The sequence below is a fragment of the Rhipicephalus microplus genome, chromosome 6 (genome assembly GCF_043290135.1).
Source record: "Rhipicephalus microplus isolate Deutch F79 chromosome 6, USDA_Rmic, whole genome shotgun sequence".
Taxonomy (NCBI): Eukaryota; Metazoa; Arthropoda; class Arachnida; order Ixodida; family Ixodidae; genus Rhipicephalus; species Rhipicephalus microplus.
In genome coordinates, this window is record NC_134705.1 from 138,802,527 (window position 1) to 138,812,686 (window position 10,160).

General features: G+C 43.8%; 1 long non-coding RNA gene across 1 annotated transcript; it reads left to right on the plus strand.

The window, feature by feature from the left end:
- Positions 1–6,222: 6,222 nt before the first annotated feature.
- Positions 6,223–8,901, plus strand: LOC142765551 (uncharacterized). Its single transcript, XR_012884310.1, has 2 exons — positions 6,223–6,733; positions 8,756–8,901. It is a non-coding gene; the product is annotated as an uncharacterized LOC142765551 (long non-coding RNA).
- The last annotated feature ends 1,259 nt before the right edge of the window (positions 8,902–10,160 follow it).

Here is a 10,160-nt window from a genome sequence, read left to right on the forward strand (position 1 = left end):
TGATGAGAACTTTCTGAAATGTCGCGCGGAAGGTATTTAACCGAGCAGCGGAGAGGAGAGATCAGGAGAAGACGGAAGTTAGCGCCAGAGCGCGTAGGGATTCCGCCGTGTAGTCGGCGAAGGTTTTGTCCGTAGAGACAAAGCAGGAGAAGAAGATGATTTCTACCTGAGGGGTGACGACTCGAGCTACAGGCAAGAGTGTGTGTTTACCGCTATCGAGCGAAGACGCGTGGCAACAGCTGCGTGTGTGAAGCCGACGTGTTTCCGGCGAAGAAGTTAGAAGCTTGGAGAGTGGCCTATTGAAGACGTGAGGTTTCCTGGAAGAGAAACTTCGGCGAGGTTTCCTGGAAGAGAAACTTCGGGGGCGGTGGAACGACAACAACGCGGGACTTTGAGTTTTGAGTGAGTGATTCTCGGAAGAGTATCATCCAGACTTTTGTTCCAAGTACTTCCAAGTGCATACTTGTGTATTGTTTTTGATCTGCCATTGTTGAGAATATAATTCTGTTTTGTTTATCAACTCTCGGCTCTGACTTGTTCTTTGGGCCACAGCCGGCGTCCGCTGGCGCGCCAAAAAGGACCACTTCTATATTGTCCACGCTTTCGTGGTGCGGTTCGGGGGCCGATACTTAGGCCCTTGAAATTAGCCGGGCGATCGCCTTCCAAATTAACGGGATGTGTGACAGCTGCTCATTCTCAAATTAGGTCGCTGTAATCCTTCTACCCCAAACATCTGTGATTTGGAATGTGTGTATACACACGCACACAAACGCACGCGCGAAGGTCGCGCGTGCGTAGCTTTATTGTATGTATCTATGTTGATTTCTATATATCTCATCCGTGCATTCGTAGCGTGCATGCATAGTGCGCATGTATATGTCTGCTTTAAATATGAACTACTGCCAATTCTAACAAACAAGTGTTCAGAAGCACCTGACTTTATTCGTTATAAACTTAATAGCATGGATTGGGACCGAAAAGAAAGCAGTGCTCGTATTACAATCGAAACTACGATTCGCCGTGCCTCAAGCTACGCTGGCCTAGGCATAGCTTTGTTCTGTAGTCAAGTGAACAGCGTGCGTATTCAGCTTTTGACGGGACAACGGAACTCAATGGGACACATGCAATCGACAGCACGCGTCGCAGCGTAGACATAACCTGGAAAACTGTGAAGGCCTTGCCTGTAGCAGTGTAGCAACGCAGCGCAAAAGGACTAGAACCTTTCGGAGAGGCCCGCTACAGATGAGCAGTAGGCTTCTTCAACCTTGCGCTCGCTAGACAGGTCCTTCAACTTGAAGTAAATCTGATGCGGTTCGCTGAAGAGGCTTGACGTTTGTACGCACAGTGCAACTGTTCCCGCTGTTTCGCCACTGAAATCTATTATGCCGATGAGAATGAGGCGGTCCGCGGCCAGCACCGTTTCGCCTTCGACGAAGCAACGCGATCCGACGCCGCCATCATGAAACTTCAGCACAGCGTCAAGCAAAAAAGCCGCGTTCACCCTCTTAGGCGTAGACATCTTTGTTTTTTTCACCAGTGTTGCCAGCATACGGAGCGTTTTCTGGAGTCGCGAATAGGGGGGAAGGGGCGTGTTACTGGTGGCTTCGAGTCCGCCTTGATGGAACAGTGGCTATAAGGCTCGGCTGATGACAAGAAAGCCGTGGGATTGATCTCGGTTGCGGTAGTCACGTTTTCACGGATGCCAAATCCCTCGTGTACTGCGCGACGCCAATGCAAGTTAGTTAAAGGACACCGCATGGTCGAAATTTCTGTAGCTCTCAACCACGACATTCGTCAGGATTGCATCATGGTTTTGGCACATAAAGCCCGCAGTTGTTATTAGTCGTACTATTAGAGATCGCCGAAAAAATGGTCACCACCATCATCAATCTAACTATACGCCCAGGGCAAAGGCCTTTTCCATGTTTCGCCAGTCAGTTCGGTCATATGCTTGCTGCTGCAACTTTATGACCGCCAACTTCATAATCTCATCTGCCCACCTAACTCTCTGCCTTCCCCTTACCCGCTTGTCTTTTCTTGGAATCCAGTTTGTGGTCTTGAATGAATAGCCAGGTTATCTTGCCTTCGCGCTACGTTCCCTGCCAATGACCATTTCTTCTTGGTTTCGACTATGATGACCTTAATTTGTTCCCTGACCCGCTTTGCTCTTTTTTTGTCCCTTTGGGTTCTACCTATCAGTTTTTTGTTGACACCATGAATGATAATCTGACGGGTATCATTACGGAGTGTGCAGTGGATGTTGGAGGTACAGTAGTTAGACAGGAAACTAGCAAGCAGTCCCAGGAGACGAAGAAGCTCATAAATAAACGCCAAAGCTTGAGAGTCTCAAACACAACAGAAAAATATAACTAGTAGACCTTTCAAAATGGATTGGTAAGCGTAAGGTAGCCAATGTAAGAAGGTATACTATGGAGAGGAATAAACATGCTCCAAAGAAAAAAAAACAGAGGAAGTGTCAAAACGACTGGAAACAACGGTATTCGACAAATCATTTGTAAATCTATTGTGCGTTCTATTCAGTCATCATGACTGGCAGGCGCCCACATCATACTTCAGAGCAGTGCGCCATTTCTTTAAATGGCTTTTTTCTTCCTGTCTTGTGGTTTTCATATAATAGATATGATGCTAATGGTTGCCGGTGTGAGCATGCCGAGTGCATCTGGTCGCTTAGTTTTTATTTCAGTTTAGTTCTTTTAGTTTCACCAAGTTTCAAATATCAGAACAAGGAAACAAGTGACAGCATCCGGCTGTACACAGGGGTATGACGCAGTGCTGCCGAACCGGATGTGTGCCTGTCAGGGGTGATGACTGGACTGCGCCCTCTGCACCTTTGCTAACTGTTGGTGCCGCGCTGTTCGCGTTTCCTTTGACGTTGATAGAGGAGCAATGAGGAGCATGCAAGCAGAAACATATGTAATTATTGTATCATGGAGGTTGTGTTGGTCGTTTGAATTGCGACAGTTTCGTGTATGTGTTTTCATTTGTTATCATAGAAGCTACCTGAATTTCTTTCGCAGGATCAAGCATATGAAGCTGTTTCAGGAAGGTCGCAACTCGGGCTGGCTAATAAATGATTGCAGGTACAGGGTGAAACAGGGCTCACACACACCGTTGTTTTCTTGTGATACAACCGTACGTTGTGTACAGACATCGTGTAGGGCGAGCTGTTGACGAGTTTCACATCAATAGTCAGCGAGCTGCATGCGCCAGAGTAGCGTCACCAGCAGCAACAGCGGCTGATTTCTTTGATTGATATGTGGGGTTTAACGTCCCAAAACCACCATATGATTTTGAGAGACGCCGTAGTGGAGGGCTCCGGAAATTTGGACCACCTGGGGTTCTCTAACGTGCACCAAAATCTGAGCACATGGGCCTACAACATTTCCGCCTCCATCGGAAATGCAGCCGCCGCAGCCGGCACTTGATCACGTGACCTGTGCGTCAGCAACCGAGTACCTTAGCTACTAGACCACCGCGGCGGGGCGGTCAATTTCTTTGCAAAAGCACGTCGGTTGATGGCTTTCGCATAAGCGCCTGGGCGCTGCAAGGCGTTGTTCACTTGTGTTCTTTTTTTTTCACAATAAGCATTTTCTTCTCCGTACAGCTTCGTCGCGTTACCTCCTGTTTCTACATTCAGGGTCGTTTAGCTGGTTACTCATCTTCAAACAATGTGGGGTAGGCGTGGTGTTACACGAGCACACAGTTGATTATTCGGTGTTATATTTTGGCTTGCTTTATCGAAGTATTGGGGCTCCGTGACAGTCTTTACAATATGCATATTTCTGCACTCGTGCACCTTTTTTTTTTGCCACACTACGTCGACCGCAATAGGTTTATAATGTCGTGAGTAATGTTTCGTTCGTCTGAAAGTTTCCCTACACATTGCAAATCATTTCACACCCTTAAGGGTGGATTTTTGAATAAATCACCCATCTTACACCTATTATTTCTGCCACTTATTCGCATGGGTGTAAGTTCTGCAATTCCACCTTTTGTACGCCTATTTCTCATTTTTAGGTGTATTATAGGTATATGTTAGCAAATTACACCCAAGGGTGTTTCCTTGAACGTTACACCTATCATATATGTATATAGTTTAGAGCATCAATACATATCACATCTCAACGCATGCAATCAAACCGCATGCCAAAAGTCTGGTGAAAAGATCGATGTTGCGGCACTTGTTTTCATTTCCAATAATTCATTCACCAAAATATATCGTGCTATGTATTATATTTATTAAACCACCCCCTATTTACTATATTCAGAAGATTCCTCACATGTTCAATGACCTAATTCTTGGGTTAACTTTTTGGGACTCCTACTAAAAATATTTTGCTGCCGCTTATGTCCATTCTTCCCTAATTCTCACAGAGACATCAGTAAAAGAGATTATGTTGCACTTAAACATAACATGAAACGATTACACACGGTTTTCGACAGGCTATCGTGCGCGCTTTCTCATTTGAAATCACACTAAGTTTTTTGTACTAGAGGTCCTGATTTATTAAAGACGATAGTCTTTTTTGGGGACCTTCAACGCAAAAGTTTTAGTCTGCCTGCCTGCCTGCCTGCCTGAATGTGCCTGCCTGCATATTCTGAATGTGCGTCTTTTACTAGAAAAAGCATACATTAGTAATATTAAGGGCCGTAGCGCTTATCACGCTGCGCTGACCATGCAATGCTTGCACGGAACAGAGAGTGTTTCCAACGCTTTGCTAAGATGGTGGAATCTACCCGTCGCCTTGCGTTCTACACCTTATCACCTCTGAGATGGGCGGGCACACCCCTATCAAAGCCACACGCTTTGTTTTCTAGCAAGACTGCCAGATGGCACTCATGTCTCACGTGCGACATAATTTGATGTTCTTTTTCGCCTTAGCTGTACGCTCGAGGCACTCAAACGCAGTGCCTACAGAATACCACTCACCGACTTTCTTGCGCAGAACACCACATAAATGTCCTGTTCACTCTCTCCACACGCAAGACTATCGTCTTTTGACGACATTTGCAGAAACATGGAGATACGGGGCCAATTTTTTACAATGGTGGTCCATATATTTCCTCACACTGAAGTATTTCGCATCAATACACGGGTCCCTGATTTATTCAGTGAGTTATATTTAGATCTATGAACATGGGTCAGTTCAAGTTGAATGTTTGTAGTATTCGCATTGCCACGGAACTAGGCATGTTTGCAATTAACAGGCTAAGCTTACTCTGATGCAGCTGCTGTGCACGCATGCTGCGCCGCAGGACAAGCTTGGCGCACATACGCTAAGCACGGGTGAACTCTTCTAATGGGTCGCACCACTCTGTGGGCACTTAGTGCTCTTTTTATATTTACTTGAAATGCACTCTTGCGCTTCGTATAATATACACGTGAACGATTGTAGACAACACTAGCGCAATGTACCCGTGCCACAAAGATGTAGAGTAGTTGACTAATTGCAGCATTGTAATTTACAGTTGTTACTGTCGCGTTACAATGCACTGGTAATCGCACATTGGTATGCTCACACAAAATTTAAGACTTGAAATAAAAGCAAGCGTCCTTCATACTTTGTCGGTAAAAAAAAGCAAAGCCCCCGGTTCTTGCTGATTGGCAGAGTGTTATTTAATACAAGCTAATAGCACAGCAGGGGTGTTGCTAGGATTTATGCGTGCAAGGGAACAGAAAGAGGAAAAAAGGGGGCTTGGCGCAATTTGTATGTAAATTTTTGCCAATAGTTACATACGTGCGGATCTGAATCGCAAGCTTTCTTTTTTTTTTGCGAAATGGGCCAAATCCTGACCCGAAAGTAGCTGAAATGACACTCAATTGGCTCATACATACGTTCACGTTTTCTCTAAAACAGTAATATTAAAACATTATTTATAAATATTATTGTTCTAGAAGAACGTTGATAGTATGTATATGTCAAGGCAGCGTTAGTTGCGCTTGTTTCGGTTCTAGATTTGCCCCATTTTGAATTAAAAAATACCTCCTCAAACGAACATAAAAAAGGGTGGGAGATGTGTCAAATATGGAACAACCTCCTTGCCACCCTTCCCTAACTTTTTATTTATATCTATGTTCCGCAAGTAACAAATGTTGACTCCGAAATGTCGAAACAACGCCGCAATAACGCCTCACCCGGGAAAAAAATGTACATTACGAAGGCTACGCATTTGCCACCTAAACACGTCAGTGGCAAAAAAAAAGACTTTGAAGCTCTGCTAGCAAATAAATATGTTGTCAAGCATGAAATATTACACTATATCTTGGAGGCTTGACATAGCTTGGAAATTATATCATAAAACGGTACTGCTATGTGTTTCGGTTTCGGTTTTGAGGTCTCGGGGCAACTGCGCATCGCCATCGTCAACAGGCAGACTTTGAATTGGGTGGTAACATGTGGTGTGCGTGTTTGCTGCAGGCTGACGGTGGTTTATTATTTTACTATTCACTTGCTTTGTCAGGGACGCGTACTTATACGGCTTGCACAGTTTAACTTGTGCTTACAGTAGATACAGTACGTGTCACTGCAATCTGTGGCGTGTCGGCTAGTACAGAACAACTTCGGTGCGGCGGAGTGTGTGTCCTCTGTCAACGGCTTTCGTTGAAGCTTGTGCCCGCCGCAAGCAGAGTGTTTCCGATCAAGCAATCAACGGACTGTACGCTGGGAGCTACATGGAGAACGCTTTTGGATTTCGTGCTATTGCTGAAAAGGTAAGCTTTCGTGTATGCGAACAACGAAGTGCAAAAGTGCGTGCCTGCCTGCCAACTCCCGATTTGCCCGCGATACTCGTAATTGCAGGAAGCGACCGTCTCATGGCGTCGGTAGCTTAGTGACCTTCGCTCGCTGTGTGCTTATCAGCTGCGATGTCTCAACAGTCGCAGTGTTCGTGAACCTCGCTTTGGGGCATGGTTAAAGAAAACGGGGGGATCTGCCACGCGCAGATAAACCTTACGGCATTCGGCAGCGGGTGAGAAAACAAAGGGGGGGGGGGGGGGGGAGTGAGCGAGCCGAGGTGGGCGAAAGAAATGGCATAATAATAATAATAATAAAAACGAAGCAGATCAACGGTAAAAGAGGCGCCAGTTGTCAGTTAGCGGGACTGCAGTGGACAAATGAGGCGCGTTTATTACGCGGGAGAAAAAAAAATCCAGATTTCAATGACTGAAGATAAGGGTGCGTTTTTTATGCAAGTAAATACGCTATTTAAAGCAACAATTGAAAAATACTTAAAATTTGTATCAGTACCCCTTTGATGCCTGCGCTTTGCAGCGGCGTGACGTGTTTTGTTAAAAATCGTGCAGCTAACCAAATAATTTATATGTACCTTTTTTAATCAGTGATTCGCACTTTTTATGCCTTGCTAGGTTTGTTTATATTTATTCTAGTATATCGTAAATAATCAGGATATAGAAATATTGATCTGCTTTAATAAGGAATTGAACAGCCACACTCAATCGCACACATCTTTTTGCATTTTTGCACCATTGTACTGTGGCACATAGAATATTGTAGAATAGAATATTTCTGTATATTTTGGTGTAGGGTTTTGCGATGTGGTTACATATGAAAGCTTAGCCAAAGTGTACCAACAAACACGCACACAAAACTTTCAGTTAGACTGATACAGCACAGATGATAATGGTGTAGGCATAGTTAGCCACTAAAGAACACGCTCGCGAAAAACAAAATGAGGATGGCGACACAGGTGGCTGTAAATGAAAGCAGGCAGACCTAACAGCTCTTGTCTGTTTCATGCATTTTGTCTGTGCAGGTTTCATCCTTACGAATGTAAGGACACTAATCCAACTAATAAGCCCTTCATGCGTATATTCCTGTTAGCTACTTCTCCAATATGTCGTGCATTTTTTAAATTACACATATTTATGGTCCAACAGTTCAGAGCTTATTGAGCATATATTTAACTTATTTGTGATACATTATCTGTTGCATGGCTGTTTTTATGAATTAAAAAAATTCAACTGCGAATGAGCTGCTTATGCATGCACTCGAAGAATAGGGTTAGCACGTCTTATTTATTCTTGAGAGTAGTCAGTTTTACTCGTGGCCTAAAGTAATCATTTTGTTAACCAATAAACAACCTGTGAAAGACATAAAATTATCGAGTACACCAAATTTATGTAGCTGGAGAAGAAATTTAGAGGTGAGCTTCCACAAATACACAGTGCTGTTTTTCCAGCAGCAGTTGTCATATTGTAAGTGCTGTTGATCCTTCCATATTGGGGCTTGCTCGATGTTTTACACTATTTTCACACAGTAGATTGTACATCTGTGATGTGTACATGTGTACACAACGATCCTTCAAAGTAAATGATAAATATTGCTACTTTTCTGTCTGAATGGGTTTATATAATTTTTTGTATCAACCATTGTAGTGGCCTATTGGTTAGGGTATTCTAGCTTAGCAAGAAAACTTGGTATAAACGCTGAAATTTGAGCTTCCCAGTATATTTCAAGTTTCTTGGTAGGTGCATGATTCAAGAGAGAAGCACTTTTTCACCACCACCACGGTGGTGAAAAAACCATACTCAAACATGGCACTTGCATTCGTACACTAATATGCACAGATGCTTGTAAGCGTAAAAGTGAATAGTGGTAAAGCTGAAAGTGGAGAAGCTGGAGCTTTTTATTATATGACACATCATAATGAGGTTCTGATTGTTCCCAGTATTTTTTAAATGCTTAGTTGAATGTTGTGCATCTCTTAAATGCAGAATGTTGAAAGGAAAGCACACTACGTCTTCTACGATGGACTGGGTGCTGACAATGCAGTGCACTCTTCATCACAACCTGAAAGCAGCTGTTCTGGGCTCACGACCTCACTCAAAGGGTCGCAGCAGTGGTGGACGCTACTCATAGGGTGCACCAAATATCTTGTACATTTTAGGAACATTCCTCTGATGGGAAAGGCTTCATCTCAAGCTATGTGTCCTATATACCTATTTAGATTTTCAATATAAGTATCAGTTTGCCATCAGATCAACAGCAGTGCGTGTAGAAAACTGTGTACAATGCATAATGTTACAGTTGTATGAAAAACTGGAGATGGCCTAGATGTCGCCAGCTTAAAAGGTTGACCCACTAATGGGTCAATCCACGCCAAACATCCCAGCTATTTTAGCGACCATCTCAAATGTATTAAAAAAAACTGTGATGATTTACTGCATTGAAAACAGTGAAACAGTAAAATAATTTCAAAAGAAAAAAATTTTCGGTCACGTAGTTGCCTTCTGAACTTACTGGAATGTCGTTTCAGTGTGGTTTGTGGGAAGGTAGTTTAAAAGTACTGCTCATTGCTTTGATACCAAAATTTGTCTACATGTTAAGTACAAGTTCACGTGTAAAGTGTTTGAAGCGCAGTAATATTAGTGCAATTTCACTGGCACATACGCCTCCAAGACTAACGATGTGTTTGATACGACTGGTTGGTGCTGTATAGTATACAAAGAAAGTGCTTAACAGCGCAAAGGACAAGAAGGGAAAGAAGAAACGAGAACAGAGCCCTGAACAAACAATAAAAGTTTATTGCAAACCAACTGCAATACATAGAAAACAGAATCTGCGCATAACCACACACCATAAGCAGAATCGCACATACATGCACCATACAGCCTACCTTATCAACAACCGGTCATGTAAATGGACCCAAGATAACTAACTTCACAGCAGTTAAGAAAAATTGAGGGTACGCTAACACAGGAAGCACCAAGTTGTTGAATATAGAAAGCTTCACTAATCTCGTGCTCGCGTCGATTTTTAGGGGCGAAGCTCCTTAGGGCGGGGGCTGGGCGCCCCCTTAAGCCTGTATGTAGCCACTTCTAGTTTAGTTCTTGCAGTGTTCACTAGATGGCGGTACCATCCCTTGTATGTAGTGAGAGGTAGTGGATTTAAACAGGGAAGTGCACAGGTGGGGTGGATTCCAAAGAGACAAGATTCATTTCGATAAGAGGCTTGGACACGAGGTGGGCTGGCGACTGGCAGGACGCGCAGTAGCTTTTTTGGGGGGCTCACGGGCCCTTCGGAGTCCGGGGTAGCTCGTAACAGGGAAAACAACCAGGAGGACGCTTTGACAGGTAGAATTGCGAAAAACCAGAAAAAAGGTAAAAGAAAAAGGAAAAA